At 42.8% G+C, this 18,455-nt stretch overlaps 1 protein-coding gene across 2 annotated transcripts in view; it reads right to left on the reverse strand.

Moving 5' to 3' along the window:
* The window catches only part of LOC146001912 (breast cancer anti-estrogen resistance protein 3 homolog), a 256,008-nt gene that overhangs the window by 190,831 nt on the left and 46,722 nt on the right, over positions 1-18,455 (reverse strand). The gene's annotated exons all lie outside the window — the stretch shown is intronic.

Below are 18,455 nucleotides of genomic sequence, written 5' to 3' on the forward strand. Positions count from 1 at the left end.
GTTGCAGAACCACGGGAGGACGACGTAGGATGTAAAAACACAACGAGAATGCAAGCAAAGTGGTCAGTGACACTCGACAGGTAACAGACGCGTACATGGTTCGGGGCAGAAATGGCGGCGCTGGCGGTGCAGCGCAAGGGGAGTCCCCAAAACACAGTGGGGAGACACCGCAGCAAGAACAAAGCACGGTGCAACAAAAGAGAAAGAGGACCGGACGGGGAATGGTACCTGCCAAGGAGACAACAAATGCGGGACGAGGGATTCCCCGTAGCAGCACCGAGGGGATGTCACACAGAGGTCGTGCGCCAGCAGGACAAACACAGCAACTACGGGCACAGGAGGTTATTGCTAATGAAAGGTGCACGTACAGATAGGACCACGTACCCCGTACTGATGTTGTAACAAACGTCGTGATGGGGCCCAATCAGCCTCTTAGAAATGAAGCCGGAGGCACATCGCTGGGTGGGAGCGGGCGAAAGGCTGCTGGAGTGTCGTACGGACCCCACCACTCCGTACGGTGGACGACACTAATGGACGAGGTCGGAATGTTTCCATCCCGATCACCAGGTCCACCGTTCCCAGACCTGACGCGGCTGCTTGCTTCCGAGCGCAACCCCAGCCGAACAACTCGAGTCCCTCCTCGGCCGCAGCCTTCCGCTCCGAAACCAAACGTGGCCTCACACCACCGCAGCCGCACACTGCCGCGTGGGTGTGAGACCGGGCCGAGCAAGGCTGGACAGATAAACTGCGTGGGACAATCGTGTAATGAATCTACGTGGGGGTATGCACGTCTGTTCAACTGCTGGGTTACCCCACATTGGTGTACAGTCATGGAAAAAAGTTCTTCCCCATAAGGCTTTAATAGGAGCAAGTAATGCAGGAGGGTAGGCAACACATATTGCACCCTTCGATGATCGGGTGATTTTGCCTGTCTTAACACCGAGAAATGTGTTCCACGCGAAGGTCAACATGACAGGAAAGCAAAGAGGGGTCACGTGACTATTGGTTACGTGGAGTGTTGTGCTTCTCCACGTCCCCAGTTCTTGATCCACATTGCAGAAAAAGTAGAGCTGCATGCAATATATGAAAATAGGTTGTTTTCAACTACACGCTTAATTATGATTTTCCCAATTGTAAATCTATCAGACGTGTCTCCCGATTTAGTCGGGACAGTCTTTTACTTTGAATTCCTGTTTTTTCATAGGCGTAACTTGACGGGAGCAGAAAGGGCATTTGTAACCCCCCCCCCCCAAAAATCAGGTTTCTTAAAGCTGCTAAGGGGTGTGGGGGTAACGCCCCACACTTTCTTGATCCGGTCGTGAGTGGGGGTGATGTGATCAGCATCACGCCCCTGACCGCCTTTACCCCCCAGGGTTTCCCCCAGGTACCCATGTTATTCGACGCTGGGTAGACGCCGGGACCGCTTCCACCGTTAACAAGGTCATTGGTAAACAATAAAAAAATGTGTTAGACCCAATTCTTTAATACCTTATCATAATTTTTATCGCAATTTTAAATTTTGTTGTAAGTCCACTTTATGCAAAAAAAGGTAAAGTTCTCACCTGTGCTTAGCGCTACGCCATGAAGGCGTATAGGGGGTGTGGGGGTAACGCCCCACACTTTCTTGATTCGTTCGTGAGTGGGGGTGATGTGATCAGCATCACGCCGCCCCATACTTTCTTGATTCGTTCGTGAGTGGGGGGTGATGTGATCAGCATCACGCCCCTGACCGCCTTTACCCCCAGGGTTTCCCCCAGGTATCCATGTCATTCGACGCTGGGTGGGCGCCGGGGCCGCTTCCAACGTTAGAAAAGTTCCCTGGCTTGAACCGGCCGGGGATCGAACCCGGGGCCTATAGCATGGTAGTCAGACGCGTTACCGACTGAGTCACCGGCACAGATAGACTAATCTGAAGTGCATACAGTTTAAAGTGGGATCCGAACCACTATGTGCGATCACCTGGTATCGTACCCGAGACCCCTTGATTACAAGGCCTTACCACTACGCCATCAGTGAGGCGCACACAATCTTTGTATTTCGACCTTTTTAAACCTATATGTATCATATAAGAGGTTGTTTAACGTTGCTATGCCTCTATGGATTATATATAGCCAGTATTCGAGCACATAGCGTCAGGTTTCATAGAATATAAGCTTCTCTTGCATGTTTATGGTTTCCTGTCTGCAGTAGAAAAACTGGCAGGTTCCCGTAGCTTTTCTTTCAATAGTCTTCCAATGGTTGCATATCATATCACTCAAATTTGATTCATTCGTTGCGAACACAATCCCCGATGGCGGAGTGGGATCGTGGTCGCCTTGTAATTAAGGGATCCCGGGTTCGATACTCGGTGGAGGAACATAGTGGTTCGGATCCCCCTTTAAACTGTAGGTCCATTCACGATTAGCCTAACAGGACATAAAGTGAACTTAAGACATCAAATCAAGCAACCAACACAATCCCGTTATTGTCCAGATTATCGAATCCAGAGCCTTCGTCGCGAATAACATAAGCAGGAAGACAACGTGAAATAACCGAACAGAAACAGAACCTAAAACCTACATCGGATAGGGTTCTGAAATGAAACAGAATACGAAAGTTGAGGGACCTCTATACGCACCCACTTTTCCTCCAGCCGGTGGAATGACTTCAGGGAATCTCACCCTGATGTCATTCCTCCCGCTTTCCTTACAACCCTTGGCGAGGAGGGAGGACAAAGGAAAGAGGGGGAGGAAACACCCGTGCCCAGGGTAAGCTCCTTCTTGTGAGAGTCCACCGGTCGCACTCTCAACCTTGAGAGCCTTTTCCCTTCCCTCCGCTCAACTAGGGAAAACGTACCCGGTAGAGTGCGAAGAACAGGAAAACTGAATAACATGGGCAAACCAATTCTACGCTAATTTTCACTTTACATTTGCTTCTGTCTTGCTGATTTCTGTTACTTGAACATAAATTTATCAAAAGGGAAAAGCTTAAATATTGAAGATGAAGCAAACTGAATTAAAATTCAAGGCTTAAGCAATTAAAGCACCTATTTGCTGACTCCCCCCATCCTTGTATTTACAAAAATAGTGATTGTTTCTCCTCTCTAATCTTCAAAAGCAGCGAGAATACTTCTCTCACGGAACTGAATATTTTTTTAAAGGGAAACCCCCCTCCCCGAAATCCTACAAATATCTAATTTAAAAAGTGTATAGTGGTAATTCATTTTACTTCATTAGCAGGATTAAACACTTTGCTTAATACGTTGTAATAATCTGAGATTCATCTTCAGGACTTCTAACCCCACTGTTTCAAATTTATGTGGCGGCTGCTAATAAGGGATGATCCCCATCCCGAAATAAAATTCTGACTCTGACCTGCAATGATTCGAACTTTTAAAAACCTGTCATTTCGAGCTCGGAAAGGGATTTTTTTTATTATTCATAGGGAATTTCATTCTGAGCCAGGAACACAACAACAGAAGTTTGGCGCGTGAAACTGAATGCGTGTAGTCGTTGGCTTCGTGCTGTGCTTCGTGTTTATTATTTATTTAGGTGTTAGTGTTTGTCGTGATAGTGCTGTGTTAAAGGGTAATGGATGTGATACAAGATTTGCTGGTGAAACCTTTTGGAACAAGATCTTTTCAGGAGAAGTTGCAAATTGTTAATACAGGTAGGCCAGTGTCATCGCTTGAACTTATTTCTACACACAAAGACAAAATCGGGAATATGTGAGGCATTTTCGCAAGCAAATTATGACAAAACACCATGGTTGACAGGAAGTATAAGTGTTAATAAGCTTTGCATTTTTGTTCGCCGTGCTTACTTTTCGGGGCTGAAAATAATGTATGGACGCGTGACTGTAATTTTTGCAACACTTGTGCCAAACATGAAAAATCCAAAAGTCACATAACTTCCTTTGTTAAGCTGCAATCTTTCGCCCAGACACGTATTGACGTGCAACTGGACAAACAGCGTGCTTTGGATGTAGTACGGCACAAGTAATCGGGTCCTGGAGTAAGTTGAATTTTGCACTTCAATTAATATTGCGGGTTTTTATTTCACTAGTGCACGTCTTTCATTTTTATATTTCACAGGCTGTTTTTTTATAGCTTTATAATACTGTCTTGTTTTATTATTTGAAATTCTACGCGTATAGTAAACTGCAATAACGAGAATTAATTGATTGTGATCGTAGCAATAAGACAAACATTCCGACACAATATTCCTAAATCCAATATGGAGCGTGACATAAATTGCACGGAAACTTTTGGAGTTTGAGGATCAAAAGGTCGGAGATTACCCACTCGTTAGAACCAGCATAGCATACGCCACTGTCTACGTGCAATGACGGGACCAAAACATACGTCAGATAGCTGTGTTCCTCCTTATTTCGTACGCCATTGATAACTGGAACACGTGACCTCGTCTTTGGTAGAACAGAAGCCTGCTTGCTTGCCACCACCCTTTAGTTCAGTGACCTTCGCCCGTAGTCAGCAAGAGTGAATGACTCAGCAGATACTTGTCTGTGAGGCTACACAAGAATAGATATTTCGTTAGTGGCTGTAAGTATTGTTTCATCTGCAGTTATATCAGTTAACATTTCAATAGTTTTCTAATGGTTACGTTAGTGATAAACATGTAAATTAGTTCTCGAGAGTGAACGTTTTATCTATTTGAACGGGGGATTTTTATAGAGCCTGCATGTATTATTTTTTCCTGAAACAAGAAGAAATTCGAAGACGCAAAAAGAGTTGTATAAGAGTAGTTAACAAAAGGAAAAAAGAAGAAGAAAACGAAAATGTAAATGCTGAAGTAAATTATGGTAGAGATCGAGTGAATAACATTTTGTCATGGGGCCTCCTCGATGGAGTAGTGATAACGTCGTCGCCTTGTAATCAGTGGATCCCGGGTTTGATACACGATGGATGCACATAGTGGTTAGTATCCCACTTTAAACTGAAGGTCGAGTCCAGATTAGCATATCTGTGCACCAAACCAAAACTAAGAAAGAAATTGTCACAGTGTAAGAAAATTTCATGTTCAACCAGATACGAAACAAAAGGGAATAATATATTGCAGGTTGGAGTTCACATCTGTAGCATCTAACCAGCACAATTATGAATCGCAACATATCGTATCAGATCCATTTTTATTATACATGTATGATAATATAAGAGAAGTAGAGGAAAGAGAAAACCAAGCGAAACACGGACGCCTTCTCCAGAATTTCAAATCTCGTTACATAAGGTTCTGGGTTGGAGTCCCGAACAGGCATGACTTTCTTGTTCTTGCCCTTTTATCTGCTTCATTTCATCATAATTCATCGTTATGGTTTACCTGCAGGGGAAGAATAATGACAATAATTGCCAATACAAAGCCAATGACAAACAGAACAACTCGATTACGGAGGTGCCAAGATGAAACGAGACTTGACAGTTTCTCCGCCTCTCGGTTTGTCGAATTGAAAATTGCTCTCCCGTTAAATATAGAAATCGAAAATGTATGTGAATGAATATACATGTATTTTATATATTCCGGTTTTGTAGGAGATTTCGTGAGAGATGAAATAAGTACTCTTCCATCGTATTTATTTTTATAATTTTTATTCCCTGTTCGATGATCGCGACGATAAGGACGAGTGACCATTACATGAAATTGATGACGAAATAGTCAAACACCCCCGACAAGGACGGTACTCAAACCCGATAACTTTGGCGACGATATCGAATGTCAATCACTTAATGAGCTTGACCACCGAGCCTGCTTAATGTTGTTTCTGTCAGGTAATTCGTAATAACTGTCAATATCCCACATTCACTATCATTTTCTTCATAATTTATCTTATTGTTGTGATTAACCTGAATTCAAAGAATTAGTTGAAAGGCAAAAATGCAAGATTGAATGTCTCTGATGTTACTTCGTGCCGAATAATACGACGTGGTATTATGATATGAATTTATTAATCATATAATATGCCTATTCATTCCATTGATTGATCCCAATTGAGCACACAAAATATGCTATAATGTCCACTCCATGGAGGAGTGGTTAGCACAGCGCCCTACGATGCCATGGGTCCCTAGTTATAATCTCGACTTGGGCGTGGGTGTCCTTGGTAAGTGTCCCTTCATCAATTTCATCATAGCATCACTCATCTTCATCGTCGCTATTTGCCAAAAGTGAAAGAATAGCAAATCTAAATAACAAACATCCAATCAAATCGAACATCTCTACCGAATTAATTCTATACGGTACCGAATTCCCACTTTATTACTGCATCTTAAGTCATTTTACAGCATCTCAATTGTTTTCCGATTCGAAAACATTTGGAATGATGTTTTGTGCAGTTGATTGTGCATTGTTTCGTTGTTTGGATTGTTTAATTAACGTCGCATTAATTAGTTTTAGACCAATCGTGACGGGGGAAGCAAGAGCACGAAGAAAGCGAAAAAGGCAAGGAAGAGACCACGGCTTTCTTTAAAGATAGCATCCCGTGAATACAACTCAAGTGACTGCAGAATATTATGAATAAAATTTATTTCGCTTTTTCCTTTTATTTCTGTTTCAGTTATTTTACTTCGCTTTTCTTCTACCACTCGCGTTACTCGTGTCGGTGAGGAAGAATTATAAACTCGTGAAATGGACGATGGTACAAAAAAATATATGCCTCTCCCACGGTTCGAAACTGTCAGTACAAAATATTGTCTTATATTTAAAATTTACGGGCAAATATGGTTTGTCAGGTAGCAATTTTCGCTTATCTCTTTCTCAAGGGGTTCCATTGCCTTTCTGATGTCGTAGTGGTAACGTCTTCGCCATGTAATGAAAGGCTTCCGAATTCAATACCAAGTAGAGAGGCATTTGGTTCGAATCCCATTTTAATCTGTAGGTCCAGTGCATGAACTAGACTTAAACAATTAACGTGTGGCATGTGGTCTGTGATGAGAACCATCATTTCAGCGAACCTTCTTGACAATGACTCTAATATCACTTGATAGAATAGTATTTCCTTACGAGTAGCTCTTGTCAAGAAACCAGTTCCTGAAATTTTCTTCTGGAGGCATCGTAGCACCCAGCTGTTTGTTGTGGCTGGGGCACGAGTCATGTGACTCATGCTATCAAAGCTCAATCCTTCCCGAGAAGTCAGAATCACCAGGCAAACTTAAGCGAATATTTTGTTATTTGGGTTGCATAAACAACAGGCTTTAAGACGTTACGAAATTCTACGTCCCGTGGCCCAGGTATTTTTTTCTAAGACTGTACACAACAAACACCACAAGATCGTACGTAGTGCTCCCCGTCGGCTCGAGCAAGACGGACGAAGTACGTGTTGTGGGTGAATGGGGCAAGAATGAAGGACGCTACATGTGTTCCACGATGACAAGGCCCCAGAGTACATGGCCCCACCTGACGGCAGTGGTCAGGTAGTGAAGAGCACAAGCACGGGTGGCTCAGGAACGTCAGCTGATTGTACCACAGCGCCGTGCGGACGTGTGGGCTGATTGGAAGTGCAGCGTCAGGGAGCGTGTCAGTGAAAGAGCCGGTGCGGTGGTGGTGTGCTTGACGTACGACAATTGAGTACGTTGTTTCGAAGCCGTTGTGACCAGAGTGTGTGTGTGTGCCACCTGTGCACTGCACTACAGTATTCCATAATTGGCACTATCCTCACCGTACCATGGAACGCTACACATTTGTAGAACTGAGGGACATGCATTTTGTCTACGGCCTTGCAGATGGCAATGGCCGAGCAGCTGCACGCCTTTATCGCGGACGGTATCCGGAGAGGCGACAACCCGACAGCAGGTTGTTTTCGAACGTGCACCGTACCCTTGGTGAATCGGGTGTGTTACGCGCAGGCCATCATGTCGGTCACCCAAGACATGTGCGCACCGCGGCGGTCGAGGAGGACGTACTTGCTCGCGTGGACGACACACCGTCCACTAGCACCCGTAGCATTGCACGTGCAGTGGGAGTATCACAGTCGCCAGTGTGGCGTGTCCTTCATGATGATCTGCTGTATCCCTATCATCCACAGCGAGTCCACGCGTTGCAGGCTGGGGATTACCCACGACGTGTGGAATTCTGTCAACGACTGTTGCAGTTTTGTACCGACGATCCCCGTTTTTTGCGCCATGTGCTTTTCACGGACGAGGCAACATTCACCCGTGAGGGCATCTTCAATTGCCGAAACAGCCATGTGTGGGATTATGAAAATCCACATGCAGCAGTCGAGGTGCACCATCAGACCCAGTTTGCAGTGAATATCTGGGCAGGTATCATCGATGAACAGATTATCGGTCCATATACCTGCTGCCACCACGTTTAAATGGCCGCCTCTATCGCACCTTTCTTGCATCAGTCCTTCCAGAGCTGCTAGAAGATGTACCCCCTCAACGTGCGACATCGTATGTGGTTTCAATTGGATGGAGCACCTGCACATTTTGATGGCACAGTGCGAACCCTTTTGCACCATACCTACCCACAGCGCTGGATCGGCAGAGAGGGCCCCGTCCCCTGGCCCGCCCGTTCGCCTGACCTCACACCAATGGATTTCTTCTTGTGGGGCCATGTGAAAACACTCGTCTACGAGACCCCGGTGCCTGACAAGGAAACATTGGTAGCGCGGATACTTGCAGCATCGGCCGAGGTGTGTACCATGCCAGGGATTTTTGATAGGGTTCGCCAGAATTTCCTGCGATGCTGCAATGACTGCATTGAATGTGGTGGTCGTCAATTTGAGCAACTTTTGTAACAACGTCAGTCCGGGTACGACTACGTACTACGTACTATTCCTATCTGTAAGTGCACCTTTGCGTGGCAATAAACCTCCTGTGCCCGTAGTTGCTGTGTTTGTCCTGCTGGCGCACGATCTCTGTGTGACATCCCCTCGGTGCTGCTACGGGGAATCCCTCGTCCCGCATTTGTTGTCTCCTTGACAGGTACCATTCCCCGTCCGGTCCTCTTTCTCTTTTGTTGAACCGTGCTTTGTTCTTGCTGCGGTGTCTCCCGACTGTGTTTGGGGACTCCCCACGCGCTGCATGTGTTTGTTTCCCGCTGTGCAATTGTTACTTCATGCTTCATTGCTTCTTTTCTCCCTACCGTTGTCGATCGCTACCCTTTCCCTTCACTTGTCTTGCGGGACACTCCTATTTCCTTTGTGGAACCCCATGCGCATGCGTTGCGCAGCTGCCGCCTAGTGTTTTTCGGATGGGCGACTTTAGTGTTCCTTTTGACTTCGTTTGTTCCGCCTTTCTATCTTCACTGGTACTGGCTGTACAGAGGTGTGAAGTTCATTTTCACACGTTTTCGGCGTTGTCTAGCTCCTCACGGAGGCATCTCTCGGCAAAGTGGAAGGGGAACTTTCGTCTCTATTTCATGGGAGGTATCTGTGGTTTTCGTTTGTACTATACCTTTAGAATCACCCTGTATATGAATGTAATTGTATAAGGTTTGATTAATTTTTTTATCCACGGTAATGTTTAAGGACGATATACAGGGTGTCATTTTAATGGCGCCCACGGAACCTAGATTCGTATAGTGGACACCAAAACAAACAACTTTTCTCAGTAACATTTTTCTCGTTGGTGCGTCGATTCGACGCTACAGCCGTTCAAAAAAGACCGTTTTGCCGCCTGGATGCTGGCAACCCAACACAACATTTGATCGTATCTGTGACGTCATTTCCTGCGACGAAACAGCACACGGCAGGGTTGCAAGGAACACACAAATTTTGTGAAAAATAACAAACTGCCAACCACATTATTAGCTGTAAAACGAAGCTAGAAACGCGTCCAGAAGACCGAACATCATAGCCTACCAGCCAGAAGATCAGCAATCATCTCCGGGGAGGGAGAAGTGAATATGAGAATGGTAAATAAACGTATTCAAAATGAAGTGTCAAAATCGGATTTTGTCTCAGCCTACATATCAAATATCAACAACAATAAATTTCATTAGATTTACAGCTTACATGCGGCTGTTTAGATGTGGCTGTTTACGGCCAGCTACATGTCAAATATTTGCAAATCTCGTTGCAAGGTTGATATCTACAGGTTTGTGTCCAGATGCCATGTGGTACTTTTGTGCTGATATCCGAGGTTCACGTTGTTACATTTCGGCTAAAACACGTACAACCACAGTAACAATCTAATGATGAATCAGTAGCGAATGTAGTGTCCTGTTCACAGTTACAAACTATTACATGTGTATCCGGTGCATAGATAAACACAGTCGTCGGAGAGCTTGTATTACTACTACTTATATCCCTGAATTTTCAACCATTTTTGCCACTTGCCTCATAATGCCCTGAATATTGAGTTCTATCATTTCTATTTTGTCATATATGTTCAGTGTGTCACAGACAACTAGTATCAGAAGGACGAAGTGTATAAGACTAAATTGTAGATGCCAACTTGGTAACTACATTTGCAAATATCTAACATGTAAGCTGAGACAAAATTCGATATGACCACTTTTACTTGAATTCGATTTTCATTCTACCATTTTTAGTATCGTTTATTTACTTCCTGGAAGGTTACAGAACGTGTTTTCTCGTTTAATTTTACGGTACATAATGTGGCTGATTGTATCTATGTCATTTTTCACAGAATATACGTGTTCCTGGCAAGCCTGGAACGCATCGCTTCACGACGGGTTATGACGTCACAAATGCAATCAAATGTTGTGTGTGGTTGCCAGCATTCAGGCGGCAAAACGGGCTTTTTTGAACGACTGTAGCGCCGAAACGACGCACCAACGAGAAAAATGTTACTGAGAAAAGTTATTTGTTTTGATGTCCTCTACACGTTTCCGTGGTTCGTGGGTGCCATTAAAATGACACCCTGTATATAACCCCTATATGTATTTTTTTTTAATATCTGAAATGTGTATAAATATTATTTTGATGTGTATAAATCCTATGTAAGACATTTACTGTGCACTGTAAAAGGGCAGATGCCTGTTGTGCGCAGGATAATAAATAAATAAATAAATGTTTAATTTTTACCAAACATAAGATTTATCATAATTTTATGAAAATTATTGTAAATTTCAGTTGGTCATCAGTAAAAGAACAACAGACTTTATACGCCGAAGTAAGACTAATATACGTTTTATTGTTATAAAATTTGTGACTTGTTTATATTTTACAACTCTTTATTCAACGTGTAGATTTCTACGACTAGGAATTACGTAAAAATTCTACCAGTTTTGTACAAGAAGCGAAAAATAACTCATGTTTTATACAAAAACGCGAGAAAATTAGTTTTGCACAAAATGCGAAACTTAACCACGATTTTTGCAGAAAATACAAAAATAACTGTGTTTTGCACAAAACCGCGAAGAATGACAGGTTTTCGCCCAAAACGCGAAAAATACCAGCCTTTTGCACGAAAAGTTAAAAATAACTCTTATTTTGCACAAAACACAAGAAAATAACAACGATTTCGGCACCAAAAGTTGAATACAACCGCAGTTTTTGCATACAAAATACGAAAAATAACTCATGTTTTATACAAACACGCAAGGCATAACTCACATTTTAGCACAAAAACGCAAAAAATAGCGAATTTCAGAGCAAACTAATGTAGAATCTGAGGGAAAAAATAAACCAGAAGCTCCCATAAGCTTATGCAAGCAATTCAGACAGACATTTCAAACTTGCAGCGGAGCATAACTTTCGGTCAAGGCTACACTATAGTCATCATTCTTCGTTACAATCAAGACCCGACACTGATATGTCGCAATGCCACACATGTGATATCAGAGAACTATAATATGTCCTGACGCGTGCGAGAGGAAGGTCAATGTCCTAAGGTCATGTATGCTGTGCTCCGTCGCAGCAACCTTCTTGATAGAAAACTATCGGAAGAATGCGACATGGAAGGATGACATAAGAGTCGTGGCAGCTTGAAGCGAAAGCTATGCCGACCATGCGTCAGGCAGCCAGAGGTGAAACAATGCATGTTTGGGTTTTCTAGGAAAATTGCAGGGTGGTGCCTGACTATTATGGCCAAATGGCCTTCCCAAAGAATGTGCTTCGTGCGACGTTGTCCTCGGGATTGCTGCAACCGATGTTTAAATGGTAATAAAAGATGGCGGGGCAGTAAAAGTGTAGATTCTGAAAGCAAATTTCGGTTTGTAAATAATCCCAAACCCGTTACATTCCACCATCTTAATAAACATAATAGTTTCCCGAAGGGCATGCACACTTATTATGCTAGAAAACAGTTCGCGTGGATGATCATTGAATGCAAAACCAAAATATTGCATATGTCACGCTCTCAATATTAATGATACCAAAGAACAAAACCACACTTTTCAGGACACTCAGTCTCGTTGGAGATTTTGCTGCCCTCCGTGGCTGAGTAGTTAGCACAGCCAGGTCCTAACACGTCCGGAAAATCTGTTGATAAACAGGACCTCCTAACCTAACAACGAAGGCATTATTAGAATTGTAACTGTGAAAATAATGCATGTTATTTGTTTAAGAGGGTTAAGATTCGTACTATGAGCATGTTTTGGTAACCGACTTTCGCGACGTGTTAGAAGCTGGATGTGCCTTCAGCCAGACCCTTCCAAGTGTTCTTCAAGTGTCCGTTCATCATATCATCACTCGTTCTCATCTTCACGATTAGCCATAAGTGGCAGAAAGGTGTCGGGAAAAATGCGCCCGGGAAAAGTGCGCTCTCGCAATAAAAGTGGGAAAAATGCGCCCTCCCAAGAGTAACCACAATGAAAAGTGGGAAAAATGCGCCCAGCACACACGACCTTCACCAATATGATAATATGTTGATTAAAACAACCTTGACGCAGCTTCCCCTCACACTTAACAGAGGCTTGGTACTGTCAGGAAAGAGAATTAAAAAAAAAAAAAAAGAACAGTAAAAATATTCTCTTTTCTGGCGTGTTTAGAAGCTGGAGAAATGCGAAATAAAATAAACGCAATCAATCGTTACATATATCGCTATACTTGAAACATTTGCGAAAACTGAGTTTAATTTACTTCAGATATATCAACCAGATATCTATCTGATTATTTATCGATTAAGTCACATATTTTGTTTACACCAATTATAAAGTAAAACCATTAGTGGCTTTTATGAGCCTGTGTTACCTAGTTGCATCCATATTCAGAATAACATCGCGCTTTCGAGGGCTCGTAGCGTGGAAAGGAGCTTTCTAAACAAAAAAAAAAAAGTGGTTCTTTGCCGCTGTGGCGGTGACACATTGTTTTTATTTTGATGATACTCTATATTTCGAGACTAGAGACGAGGACGAGACGGATATTCGAGACTAGACCGAGATACTACCAGGTCTCGGTTTACACGGGATATGAAAATCGCATAGGGTTTTAAACAGAGTCATTGGTCGAGTGGACCCTCCCGTGCCTCTACGTGGGAAAAGCAGCATCGAGCAGCAACTCCCTCGCAATGAAAAAGGTCGCCATGGAAACCGATTTTACTTACTTAGCTCGCCCCCTTCAATTACCCCCTCCCCCGTATTTGGCAGCCATTATCAGTAATGGCTTTCCCAAGTCTCCTCACCTGCCGCCTATCTCCAAAGGTCGCGTATCCTCCCTGCAGGTAATGCCAATGTGTGTGATGGATCAATTACCGAAACTTCCGGGCACGTGTCCGAACCAAGCTCGGAGCCCGGTCCACCCACGCACGTAAAATTATAGCCATCAGTAAAAGCCATGTTATCAACGGACACTGCACTTCACTCTCAGTATAGGACGCACCCACAGGTATGGTTCGACAAAGTGGAAAAGAACTGTTTGACGTAGTTGGTTCTTCCTCTACTATGAGTTGGCTACACTACGTTAATTAATATACCAATCAAAGCAACGAACCATCTCTCTCTGAGAGAAAGATAAGGAAAAAGACAAGAGAAACAGAGTGAAACAGGAAGAAAGACAGAATAGAAGGGCAGAGAAGGAGAAATGCAAATGGAAGTAAGAAAGATGGAGAGGAAGATAGAGCAAAACCAAAGAAACACATAAAAAGAGAGAGTGAGAGGCAGAGGAAGAAAAGACAGAAAGCAGGGGAAGAGAGAGAGGAGAACGAAAGACAAGAAAGAGAGAGAGAAATACGAAGACAAAGAAGAGAGAGGGGAAAGAAATACAGAGAAAAGAGACGGGCAGAGAGAAAGAGGAGTAGAAAAGGTGGAAAGAGGAAGAAAGACAAAAAAGAAAGGAAGAAAGACAAAGAGAAAGACACTCATAAATGTAGCGCAACAGTAACCAAAAGTCCAGTGTTCGATTTCGTTCAAATGCAATAACAGCTAAGCTGGCTGATTCCAGCCCTTGTTTATGAACAACTAATGAATTTTAAAGCTATTATTACGAAAACGGTATCTCGGTTCATAGCGCAAGCTCCTAAAGTTCCAGAAATGTAGTCTGGGAAGTAAAAAGTTGGCAAAAGATGTATATACATAGCTACTGAGAACATTTCGAAGGGTTCTACAGTGGTTCTACATCAAGAAACTGAAAACACGGTAAAAGACGTGGCAATGTTGCAACGTTCGATGTTTTTTTCGCTTCCAGGAATTCAAAGAATGGATTTGTTCAGAATATTCTATCTGGTGGGGAGTTGCTTTATGGAGAGTAATGGTAAATATTGCAACATAATAACTATATATTGGGTTTTATGAAAAATAGAATGTTATGGGGATACTGGTGTGGAATATAATGCATGTACACTAGCTGCGTACTTCCTTGGGAAATGTGAAAATAATCAAGTTGGTTCTCGAATCTAAAAGAAGACCAGTGTGCAATACATGCACTATCTTGTCCTGTAGAGGTCAACTGTCCATGTCACATATGACGTCATCATATAATTTGCAACAACAACAGAAATCAAGACATTTAATCTGAAACAAATGAGTTGGAGTGTCTATTAAGAAAAATTTAGCGGAACTTATACTCGCTTATGATACACTAAATCCAGAAAGTAGCTAGAGAGATGAAACTGGTTCAGTGGATAACTGTGAAAAATCTAAGGTTGCTGTGATACCTTATTACAGAAATTAAATAAAGTAACATTCCTACATGCTGGAGCCCCCAATGCATAGCGTTAAAATGTGTAATGTACGGGAATTGTATTCGCTATCACTCTTGCTTGCACTTAATTAATCGCGAAGGGAATAATATATGAGCAAGAATGGAGAGGAATAGGTAAAGCGGTCATTATAATTCCAATATTGCCTGAAATTAGAGCAAAAAGGAAAAACGCCAGTCACGGGTAGCTAGAAGCTGCATCAAAATTCTAACTATGCTGATGACAAGCCCACCTGGCGGCTGACGTACTTTGTGCGACATAGCTCTCAGTTGGAAAGCTGTAGGGGTAACATCGCTCTCACGTTACCACGTTGTCAAGCGTGTCTGTGTTGTACAGTGTTTTGTGTACTATTGTGCAACTTTTATCGAGTAACGGTGCTGATAACTCTCCCTCCCCCTGCGTTCCGATCATCATTTGTTTCGTCCCGCCTTCAACATTCGGGTGCCTTTGCGACACGAAAATGTCCGATGTCAGTCGAAGAGAATTCAAAAGATCACTGATTCGTTGTTTCTCAGCCGCCAGCAGCTTGAAATTCGAGCAGTATAGCTCTCCATAACCGGAGTCCCGACTTGTTCGCAACTCTTCCAACCAGACTCCCACACCCACATTTCCTCATCCAATCCTAAAAGACATTAACAACCTTTGTTGCCGTCCCGCTCGCATCAGCAACAATCTTATTGATGACGTAACGCGTTGCGAACCCATAAAAGCGATCCCGGACATCTTATCCTTTCGTTTTCCAAATGCAAATTTCCAAAAATTGCGAAAAGGGCAAATTACCATTCGCGTCATACTTATTTCTTTTATCTGTATGAACGCGCATCTTTGTAATTAGAAAATGTAATGATTGGTCTGATGCCATTACGTCATGCTTGGAAATGACGTCACTTGAAGGAGTGGGCAACAAACACATTCCCGCGTGTTGTGCCTGCAGGGGGTTAGGATGTAGCAACCACGCAATCCTCAGTTAATTATCCTTAAAGGATAATGTAAACACAACTATAATTTTGCCCAGTGTACCGCATTATTATGGAAAATAGTCTCTTACAATACGATGCGAACAAAAGTTTTCCGAAATACGTTTCTACAACATAGCGCTTGGCTGCCTCGGTGGAAGGGGGGAGTAGAGTGGTCGACTCACGAGTCACGATCTCGCTACTAAGGTTCCGGGTTCGAGTTCCGGTCTCGGTATTGATGTTTGTGAGTGTCCCTTGATCAATTTCATATGATTTCTTTGTGGGTGTCCTTTTCGTCAACTTTCTGTAAGTTCCATTCATCGTCAAAGTTACGTTGACCTAATTCACATCTAGGTTGATTGACTGACTTTTTTTTATTTTACTTCGCTTTTCTGCCACTTTTGGCTAATTTGCGAAGATGAGGATCAGTGATGATATGATGAAATTGATGAATGGACACTCACAAAACACCCATGCCCAGGCCAGGATTCGAACCCGGGACCCCTGGCGTCGTAGCGCGATATGCTAACCACTCCGCCGCAGGGGCCGGCAATTCACATCTAGGCTAATTGGAACTGAACCTACAATTAAATGGGATCTCAGCTGTGAAATGTGCACCGGAAATCGAACTCAAACCCCTTTGGTTGCAAAGACGGCTGTGTTTCCATTAATTTATTTTCACGATTAGCCTAAGTGGCAGAACACGGACGACAATGAGAAAAGAATACGAAAATAACTAATAAGAAACTAAGATTTGATACTTGTCAACTCCAAACAGCTAACAACAACATATCAAAATCCGTGACGACAGATGTAAAGAGAAAAATCGGCGTCTTTACTGTTTCCCACAAAACACTTGCACATTAATACACGCTGATCCCAGTTTCACATGTGATATTATCGAATTTCACGTCTGGATGACGCGCCCATTCAAAATCGTACCACCATGATGAAATTCCTGTACACGCCGCTGTATCGTAACATTCTTGTTGCTACAAATCAGAGAATTTGATACGCTGCAAATATGTTACCACAAAATTCACAACCCGGCACTTGCTTAAAAGCAGCAGCATGAAATACATAATCCACACCGTGCATTAGCGTGAAGTGATAATGCCACGCTAAAAATACATCATCTATATTGTGGTTTGGTTTCATTTGGTGTTTTAAGCCCACTTTATGCACATAGAAGCTAATCGGGACTGGACCTACCGTTTAGAGTGGGATCCGAACCACTATATGTCTCCACCGGGTATCGAACCCCGGACCCCTTGATGACAAGGCGACGACGCTACCACTGCGCCACCGGGGAGGTCAATATCATCTATGTTTACATGCCAATATGACTGAATTAGCGTTATTGGAATAATGAGTCAGAAATGTCATGCAATAAGAAATGGATAAACTTTACATCTGAGTTAAGACGTTACCACAAGTGTAATTTTTTTTATTTGATTTGAATAACTTTACTTTTCTGCCACTTTTGGCTAAGCGCAAAGATGAATGAATGGTGCTACGACGGAATTGACTAAAGAACATTTGCAAACACATATGAACAAGACAAAATAGAAGATTCTACTGGATGAGACACCAGACGCCTGAGCTTCGTTACTATGCAAAATGCTATCTGCATGTGATAGCAAGATTCAAGCAATGTATATTCTGTCGTGTTCAATATTACGACAATACAATTTGTTTTCAAGATTATAAATAAATCTTTAGTGTAACATATTAATGCAAGAAAATTATTGGTTTGATTTGGTGTTTAAGTCCACTTTGTGCACAGTAAGGCTAATCGGAACTGGACCTACACTTTAAAGTGGGATCCGAACAACTATGTGCTTCCACCGGGTATCGAACCCGGGACACCTTGATTACAAAGCAACGACGCTCCAGGTGAGGCCCTGCAAGAAAAATATATCAGATTGCATAACATATCTGTTAGTATTGCTACAATTAAAATATAAACACAACACCAACAAACATGGATTAAACCAAATAACTAGGTTTTTCCAACCTTGCATTGCAAGGATATTTTCAGCAATTACTGAAACCGCGAAAAATCCGTTCTTCGTCGCTTTATCGCTGAAAGAGCAAAAATCGCGTCTCCAGGTACTAGACAAAACATTGAGTAAGCAACGTGACAACAATGCAGAATTTGATAACCTCTCGTCAGAGGGTTCAATGACCGGTTGTTCCAACTGCCAAGGATGCATGGTCCCTGTGACATATCGTTGACACTTTACATGCAGACTCCCGTGGTTCTAGATCCGAGCTTTGTTACTATCGGTACACACATCGCTAAAATTTCGCTGCAATCCCGCTAGTTCCGGATTTGAACCGTGTCATTATTCTCAAATTTTTATTCAAATCCTGCATTATCCTTTCTACTTCCCATTCATTCTAAAATGCTTCAGTTCATTTGGTCTTGACTTTCTCGTCCTCTGGTATATATTCAAATC

The sequence above is a fragment of the Lepisma saccharinum genome, chromosome 1, assembly GCF_977018435.1.
Source record: "Lepisma saccharinum chromosome 1, izLepSacc3.1, whole genome shotgun sequence".
NCBI classification, from domain to species: Eukaryota; Metazoa; Arthropoda; class Insecta; order Zygentoma; family Lepismatidae; genus Lepisma; species Lepisma saccharinum.